The sequence below is a fragment of the Petromyzon marinus genome, chromosome 74 (assembly GCF_048934315.1).
Source record: "Petromyzon marinus isolate PM22_M1 ecotype Great Lakes invasive population chromosome 74, UKy_Petmar_22M1.pri1.0, whole genome shotgun sequence".
In the NCBI taxonomy this organism is placed as follows: Eukaryota; Metazoa; Chordata; class Hyperoartia; order Petromyzontiformes; family Petromyzontidae; genus Petromyzon; species Petromyzon marinus.
In genome coordinates this window covers 2771086-2779419 of record NC_133740.1, presented here as the reverse complement: position 1 = coordinate 2779419, position 8334 = coordinate 2771086, and the positions used below count along the sequence as shown (strand labels likewise).

At 39.5% G+C, this 8334-nt stretch overlaps 1 long non-coding RNA gene across 1 annotated transcript; it reads left to right on the top strand.

Moving 5' to 3' along the window:
• Nucleotides 1-616: 616 nt before the first annotated feature.
• LOC142907056 (uncharacterized) lies at nucleotides 617-7653 on the top strand. Its single transcript, XR_012930721.1, has 3 exons — nucleotides 617-3163; nucleotides 4701-4756; nucleotides 5184-7653. It is a non-coding gene; the product is annotated as an uncharacterized LOC142907056 (long non-coding RNA).
• Nucleotides 7654-8334: the final 681 nt, after the last annotated feature.

Here is an 8334-nt window from a genome sequence, read left to right as displayed (position 1 = left end):
CACAGCTCTTCACTGGCTGCTGACACAGTCAGAATATTAATTTATCCTGGAGGAATCCAATGATCTATAAAGCTCTTCACAGATGTCCAATTGTCCAAAGTGATGTGCACGCACAACATTCAACCTTTTACTCTTAAATCACTGTGCATTATTTCTGAAGATATTTTTGTTCATTTTTTTTTGCAAAAATAGAAGGGCAGAAGGGGCCCTGCACGGTTGACTTCATTATGAAGGAATTAGTTTCCCAGATTATTTGTTAACAGAGGTATCACTGTGTATCAATTGTAGTGTTGTATTTTAAAACTGTTTAAACCGATTACATTGTTGTATGTCTCAAGGTGGCTGCTTTTTTTGTTTCCACAGATATCCAGACTACTCCTTCTACCCCTCGGTCTGCTGCTGTTGTTCCTTGTCAGGGCACTCAATGCCTTTCATTTGATGTTTGCATTGGCATTGGAATCCTTATTGAAGTTGTTGTTGGCATTTTCATGACTCGGTGCATAAAACGTCTTCTGAGATGGTATAAAAACCGATGCAAGTAAGTAAATATATTTAGCCTATTTGCAATTGTTCACTTTTTATTTTGTATTTAAATTGAAAAAACACAACTGTTATACTGAGATATGTATTTTTATGTTCAGGTCATCTCCTGTTGTGGAATCTACTCCCCCAGGTTCCCAGGATGTGAATGCTAGTTATCACCAGGTACAAATGTCAAAGTGTTAACTCCTAGGTCAAATCAAAATACATTTTTATCCATGCCCATCAGTTAATCCTGACCCTCTCATGATACTAGTGGCTATCTGATCCCTTTTTTCGATGGGTGATCGAGGAATTGCAATAACCCCATGTTGGCCACAATACATTGGCTGCATTCCGATTATGACAAGTCGCAAACCTACAGTGAAAGCTAATTATAGATGAGCGACCTCACCCTTGATCGGGCTCATCAGCATGACCTTCCCTGCATAGCTATACAGGAGAGATGGGTGCTTATTTATCAATGTGTATGCTGGCTCTTTTGGGCTTATTAGTTCCTGTGAATTTTCCCGTAAAGATTTATGGTCTCAACATTTGTAGCATTGGTATGTTTATCTTGTTAGTGTGTGTGACTTAAAAATAAGCAAGAGATCAATTTACATTGCTATGTACCAATCGGTATTTTGTAGGCTGTAATTTTAGTTTAAAGGCAATTTTTGAACTTGCTGATGTGGCCACAAGTGGCAACTGGTACTAACATTCACTTTCTACTTTGTTTCTGAGAATATTTTTTTGTTTTATGGGGATGCATGACCCCGGCAGTACCTGTGTATAATACCTGTTATGACTTCTATCTTTTACCCATAATATGACACATTTCTATTTACGCGCTCTAACCCAAAAAACCTCTCATGGATAATATTGGTCGTGTAAAGCCTATGTGTTAATTTTTTTTATTTTTACGTCTGCAATCACAACCGCTAAATCTTTAGAACACTTTAACACTGAGGATGTGATTTTAACTTGTTTCTTATTAGTTGGCTGCAACGGACCAAAATAACATCAACATGGGGAAAATGTACGTACTTTGCATTTATTGTAGTTTACAATATTTCCATTGCCATTATAAACAAGGTGAATATTTTTCTCCATGTTTCATTTTTGTAACTATTTGACCAGATGGTGTCAGTAAATACAAGTGATAGCAAGGAACTCGCATAAAAAGGCAGATTTAGCCACTTCACAGAGCTTCATATAGGGAAACAATACACCGCATTCCCATATTTATTTAATAGCGGACTGACCTATGTTTGGGAACTGGAAAAGTGGGTCAAGTCGGGGTTCCCACGGCAGTGGGGCACGAGGTCAAGAAAGCTGTGATCGGGCCACTCGACCTGCTTTAGCTAGGATGGAAACAGTGGTGACTTCATAGTAAACATTTTCAAAACATTGAGACAACCCAAACATACGTTCTTTATATATTTTTTCATGGATTGTTGCCTTCCAGCCATGCAGGGGATGGCAGGGAAGGGGTTTAATCCAAGTCAATCAATCTTCTTGGGAGAAGAACCAAGCCAATCAATTCCAGGAACAGCGCAGCTTGCGTCTCGTTTGTAATCGCAGAGACGTAGCATCAGTTTGCTTTTAGGGCAGCGGTGAGGAACTTACGGCCTGTGGGCAACATATTGACCACAAATTAATTTTATATGGCTAGCAGCCACATGATGCTGACCACTTCAAAATTACCCACAAATCATACTTATCCATAACGGCAAGCATTTTAGCCTCACTTATCCGGTGCTGCAGGGGAATATTTTTGACCGGGAAACACTTTCTAATTCTAGCACACTCAATCAGTGCAGTCTTTGTTATGCTTGGTCAGCGTGCACTTTGTTTTCCCTGTTATTTTTTATAGCTAAGGTGTGTGCTGATGTGTAGCCAGCCAAAGTTATTTGAGAGCTCTTAATTGGTGTTTCATAAAGAAAAGGTTCAATATGAAATCCAAATGTAGACCTTCAGGGTCGATATCAAGGCTTTTAATCTGTTTCTGGTCTATAACCAATTGCCTTGGATGCATCTGATCTCAGAAGCGAAGTAGTGTTGAGCCTGGTGGATAGTGCTTGAAAGAGCACCCACCACAGCAGGTTCTTTAGAAGAAGCCGGAGTGCTGCGTGATTTGCAGCAGAGGGCAGTGCAGCAACATCCATTTCCACGCTCCCACATCTATATACTGGAAGCCTTCACTAACCTGCACCGACTAGCCTGGTGAAGTATGGTCAATTAACTCACACGACCCCCACTTTGTGTGGAGGTCCTCATCCAGCAGAAAATGTTGGAAAGGGTTACAAATCTATATTCATATTTTGTTGTATCCATGTTTATTACATGATAGTGCGTGCCCCATTCATGTTTAAACTCTGCATACTTTGGTAAACATGCAAATAAATGTGTTTCATCGCACATTTAATTCCATTGAGCAATGGCCATTTCACATCGGTAATTAAAAACTGTCCCGAATGTACCTTATTTAATACATACAGTACCTCATGGCTTTCAGTGTGAACCGTTACAGGAAGAGCGCTTATGAAATGGATGAGAATTGTGATGAAATTCAGTCTTCAGCTACGTGCCAGAGCAACGATCTAAATTAGACCAATTTAATGAATGGCTGTAACTCTTTAAGGTAAGTTTATATCACTCCACGGGTCTCTTCTGACATAACTGTGGTGTTTATGAGCAGGGTGGTGTGTAAAGTTTTCGCATTTGGCTCATCCATTTCTCTGCATAAGCAACCACCCTGCTGTGGAAGGAGTCATATTTCATTCCCAATTGTGATGTTCACCTTTTATCCATACTTACATGTATTAAGCCAATCCACAGTTTCTGAATGAATGTATTTCTGTGGTTAATGACCAGCAAGGGTGCTTTCTGTGGTGCATTGTGGTTTTCTAGGCTGCTTGTCATCCTATTACACTGCCTTGTGTTGGCTTTAGGGAATGTCTCGGATGTGACAACTACAACAGTATTTATTGTATTTGATGTCTCATCCTAGAGCCGCAAACATGTTTACCGATACTATGTTATTCTGTATATTTTCGGTTTGGTTAATTATCAGAATTCATTTTAAAAAAATGCATTGGAAGTGTTTTGTATTAAAATATATATGATTTAACTTTAATGTCTATTAACCTATGTATTCACTTTGGATGTTTAAGTATGTCTTACTGATCTAATACAAACGGGACACGTTTTGACACATCTCAGATAATAAAGTTCAATGTCAAAGTAGTTTCCCACTCAAAAATGGGGTGGAGTTTCTATGCTACAATACGATTTTGCGTCTGAATGCATCTCAAGATGTTGTTTTATTTCCTTGTATCTTCAAGCTCGTGCTAAACACTCCGCATTTATAGCGGGCCCATGCGATTCCAACGGAGGTTGACTTGTCTCTTCCCACAAGGTCGTAAAAAATTGTTCTCAAACCCCGAGGGATAAATTGCTGAGTCAGCTTTCAGTTTAATTCTGAACACATAGAATTATAACAGACAGCCATGCACTCTAACCACTGGACCACCCTGCCAAATTAATATATTATTAGTTAAATTGATACACTCACTGAAATAATATTTTAACTTTATTGAATTATCCACTATTTAAGGTTAAACAAAATAAAATAATAGTTGCATCACTAATTTCATCCTTGGCAAACCACACACTTGCTGCACACTGATATTTTTGTGCGGTTGATGTTTATTAATGGTCATTCTTACGACTTAGTTGTTTATTTTAGTTTCACCTTAACAATGGGCAGGAGTAACTCGGATCCATGCACGGAAAATGCTGATACCTAAATCACCGACTCTTTTCTGTGTGCAACTATGGCTATTGAACTCCAAACCATGGACCGGGTAACTTCGCACTCCCCCAAATATGAATTCGCCATTTCTCAAAGCAATTAAATGGCAAAATCACGTAACTTCTGATTCTCTGCATTGTTGCTGTTTGTAAACCATAGGAAATAATATGGATAAACTTGATTATACTACACTATTCTGGTCAATACAGGTTGGGGGAGCATACACTTTGGAGTATAAGTATTTAATTTAGTTAATTGGATTAATTAATCAATTCCATCATTGTGGGTATTTTCTTTCGGGAGGAAATTAAAAAGTTGGAATTGCAAACTATTCTTAAAGTAATAATGATTGTTTTTTTTACAGTTCATCTTATCACTGTGAACGGTTGAATCGGGTTTCTAATTCTCCTATAAACTGAGGTGAGTAAATCCTCCATAAATGATTGCAATTAAATGCTTATTTATGTAAATACATGTTTTTAAATGAATGTGTTATAAAAAGAAAACAAATCGGTGGCAGAATAGCTTCGTGGTTGGCAAGTTTACCACTCCACAAGTTTTAAGTGAATTGTTAAATGCTGCCAGCCTCCAGGAATGCGTGGGTTATTACCAAACCATGGATTGTGTAGTAACATAGACAAGAACCCTGATATCGCTTGCTAGCAAGAGCATACTTTTAACATGGTTTTATACAATCATAATGTATTGTATTTCGAAATAGCTCTTACAAAATGCTATAAAATATACGGTTTTTTTGTGACTGAATACTAGTCAATAATTAAATTAACTGTCAGGATTTGTGGTCACAATATAATTCAATAACCATTATTTTTTTACTTTTGTGCAGGAAGATTTGGCTACACCTGCTTCTTACATAGTGCGGGTCATCACCAAGAATTGGAACCCTAAACAAATGCAGCACTTACTGATTCAATCCAGTCCGTGTCTCTTTCTGCTTCTTCCAGAGCATTGCTCGACTTTGGAATTATCCCATCTCTTTTCGAAAGTTCATATAATCTTTGGTTCTATTGGGTAAAATAAAAATTGTTATTTTATTTTCACCTACGTGACTTTCACCTACGTGAAAATAAAAATTGTTATTTTATTTTCCCCTACGTGACTTTACCCAATAGAACCAAAGAGTATGGATCCTAGCAGTCACGAAAGCTTTAAATCTAGAATTCATATAATCTTACTCAAATAAAAAAAAATGTATTACCTTTCATTAATGCTAACTTTTACTTGAACTTATTTTTGCATTGAAAAAAGAGGCCGGTACAGAGCACAAGCAATGAAAAAAGGAGTAGAGATCTACCGAGTAAACTAACATACACACCGAGTTAACGTGTCACCATCAATATAAATCTCGTAGGGCAACCAACTACCTTATGTCATGTCCATGGAGTGGTGCATCAAGAGTCTGTCCCCTCCACCGGTCTCCTCGACCATGCACACCTTCACGGCAGGTTCAATAGGGACAGGGACCATTTAGCCTTAAGTTCCCGTTCCCTGCCCCTAAACTTATGGCTAAGTTGCTCTGTTCCTGTAAGGGCTAGGAAGGCGTTGGGCCACATTTTCCAGGAGGGAGGTTCATGATTCGTCCGATTTGCCAGGATAGTCTTCCTTACAGTGAGATGAACGATTTTTAGTCATGCGTGCTGGTGTTTTAATGCACCGTTTGGTTTGAGGCCCCATCGCGTTGATTTGATTCAGGGGCTAAGGTTGGTGCCACAGATGTTATTTAAAATAATTGGTAATGTCGGAGTAAAATTTCAGTATATCTGGGCATGACCAAAAGGCATTAAGGTCTGTCTGAGCCATGCCTGGAGGGAATCAAGGGCAGTCTAGGGAAGCTTATGTGAATTTGCTCTTTCATTGGTCAAATAGGTGCCGTGCATACATTTGAATTGGATAAGCTTTATTGGTAGCGATCTAGGGCCTGACACAGCGGCCTGGCAGATTTGAATTAATTTCTGTTGGAGGATGTCCTGGCCCAGGAGCTTATTCCAGAGTGTTCTAGTGTCACATGGTACAAGTAACAAGGGAAAATATAATGGGGAGGATGTGGTCCACCTGTATAGGGAAAGGGAGTAATTGAAAATTATGAAAGTGTGCAGCAAACAAGGTGTCAATCACAATTGAGTGTGCCCAGCTTCCGATAAATATGGACCACCCCACCACACAAAGCCCAAAGTGGGTGGTGAACGTCATCTAAGGCTAAAAGTGCCTTAAGGGTGTGTGAGTGTTTGGGAACGTGTAGGCTTAGGTGTGTCGGGATAAAGGGGTCATCCTGTAACATTGTGAGCGCACCGTGTTGTCCCAGAGATACGCTACTGCGTGACAACTGGCAGGGTGGCTTGTCTAAAAATTTAAGACAGACCAACCCTATTGAATCGCCTCAGGTGAATGGGCACGACTGTTCTCACTAGACTTGACCCACAATACACAGGAGTGACTTGGCTTACCGAAAATATAATAGTAACACCGATAAAGGTGAGCCTGGAACAGCAGGCAAGAGACTAGGTGCCACACCTAATGCTGCGTATAATCAAAAATCCCTCACTGTCCACAAGACGGTATGCTTCTAGTCTATAATTAAGTGTCGGTGCCTCTAGCCGGTCGAGGATATTGGTGTGCAGAGTGATCAAAGTTCTTGTCTGGGGTTTTGGTGATGGCATCCCACTAATCTGTCGGTTCCTTAAAAAATGCGACCAGGGGATGTTATAACTTGCCTGTACTTGCTCAAAGGATAACAACCCTACTTAGATAAGGGGTTGTCAACTTTTTCCACTCCTGCCACTTTCCAGCTGGGCCACTTGATGCCCTTACCTCTTATTCTCAACGAAGTGTTTACCCCATAGCGGGGATCATTACATCAGCCATACGAAAGAAGATGATATTACTGGTTTTTAAAAATCCAAAAAATGTATTTTTATTATTTTACGAGTGTTTTTAAGTCTGTACGCTCTCCCGTTTTACGTACGTTAACGAGAACGTACTCAACTTATTTATACCCTATCCCGTTTTACGTACTGTGGCACGTTGTGATAACGTACTCGAGATTTACGAACTTTACCATTTAGACCCAACATTGTTTACGCTGTTTAGCGACATTTACGTGCCAGGTGGCGCCGAAGCGTTCGCGTCCCTGACTGATCCACCATCCCATCTCTTCGATAAAAATTTCTGGTTTTTAGGGATGCATCCTGGGCGTAAATCGGGGTATGTCTGTTTGTAAAAGTATGGTTTAAACTTTGCCGAAGTGCCTTAAACTTTGTGGATGACATGTGCTCGACAATAAAGATTTTAAAAATGTCGGACTTGTGTATTCACCCATTACTTGAAGGATACACTATACTGCATTACTTTGGCTGTTGAAAATCACTTGTTTTTCTTGTAAAGGATGATGGCCTATTTAGGTTGTTTTTCATGGAGTAGAGGGTAGCCCTGGCCTTTCTCCACTCTACTTACTGGTTGTTATTCCACCATTAGTGTCACCCTTGCTATGTTGCCCACCCTCAATAATCACCAGACATCATGGGACCTCCCTTGCCAGTATCAAAATATAATAATAGGTTTTACCCTTTCTGGCAATAAAACAGGTGTTAAGATTTTGATTTAAAGCTTTCGTGACTGCAGGAATTCATATAATAAAAGGTGTTAAAATGTTAAAACACCAAACTGAAATATTTTGCAAGCATCCATGTCTGCATCAAGCACATATACTTGTGGTGAGCATGCAAACAAACACGTGCTCTGATAGTATATGCAGTCTTTGAAACGGATTGATCCACACCAGAGATCGCTTTCTTTAAAGCCAAGTCTCAAACAGTTAGACAGAAGAAGCCAAAGGGCGAACAGCACAAAGACAATCAAAATATAAGAATTTGTTTTAGTGCCAGAAAGGGTCAAACCTATTCTTATATTTTGATAGTGGCAAGGGAGGTCCCATGATGTAGCTGCTCACCCCGAGCTCTCAATGTCCTGATAGTGGCATT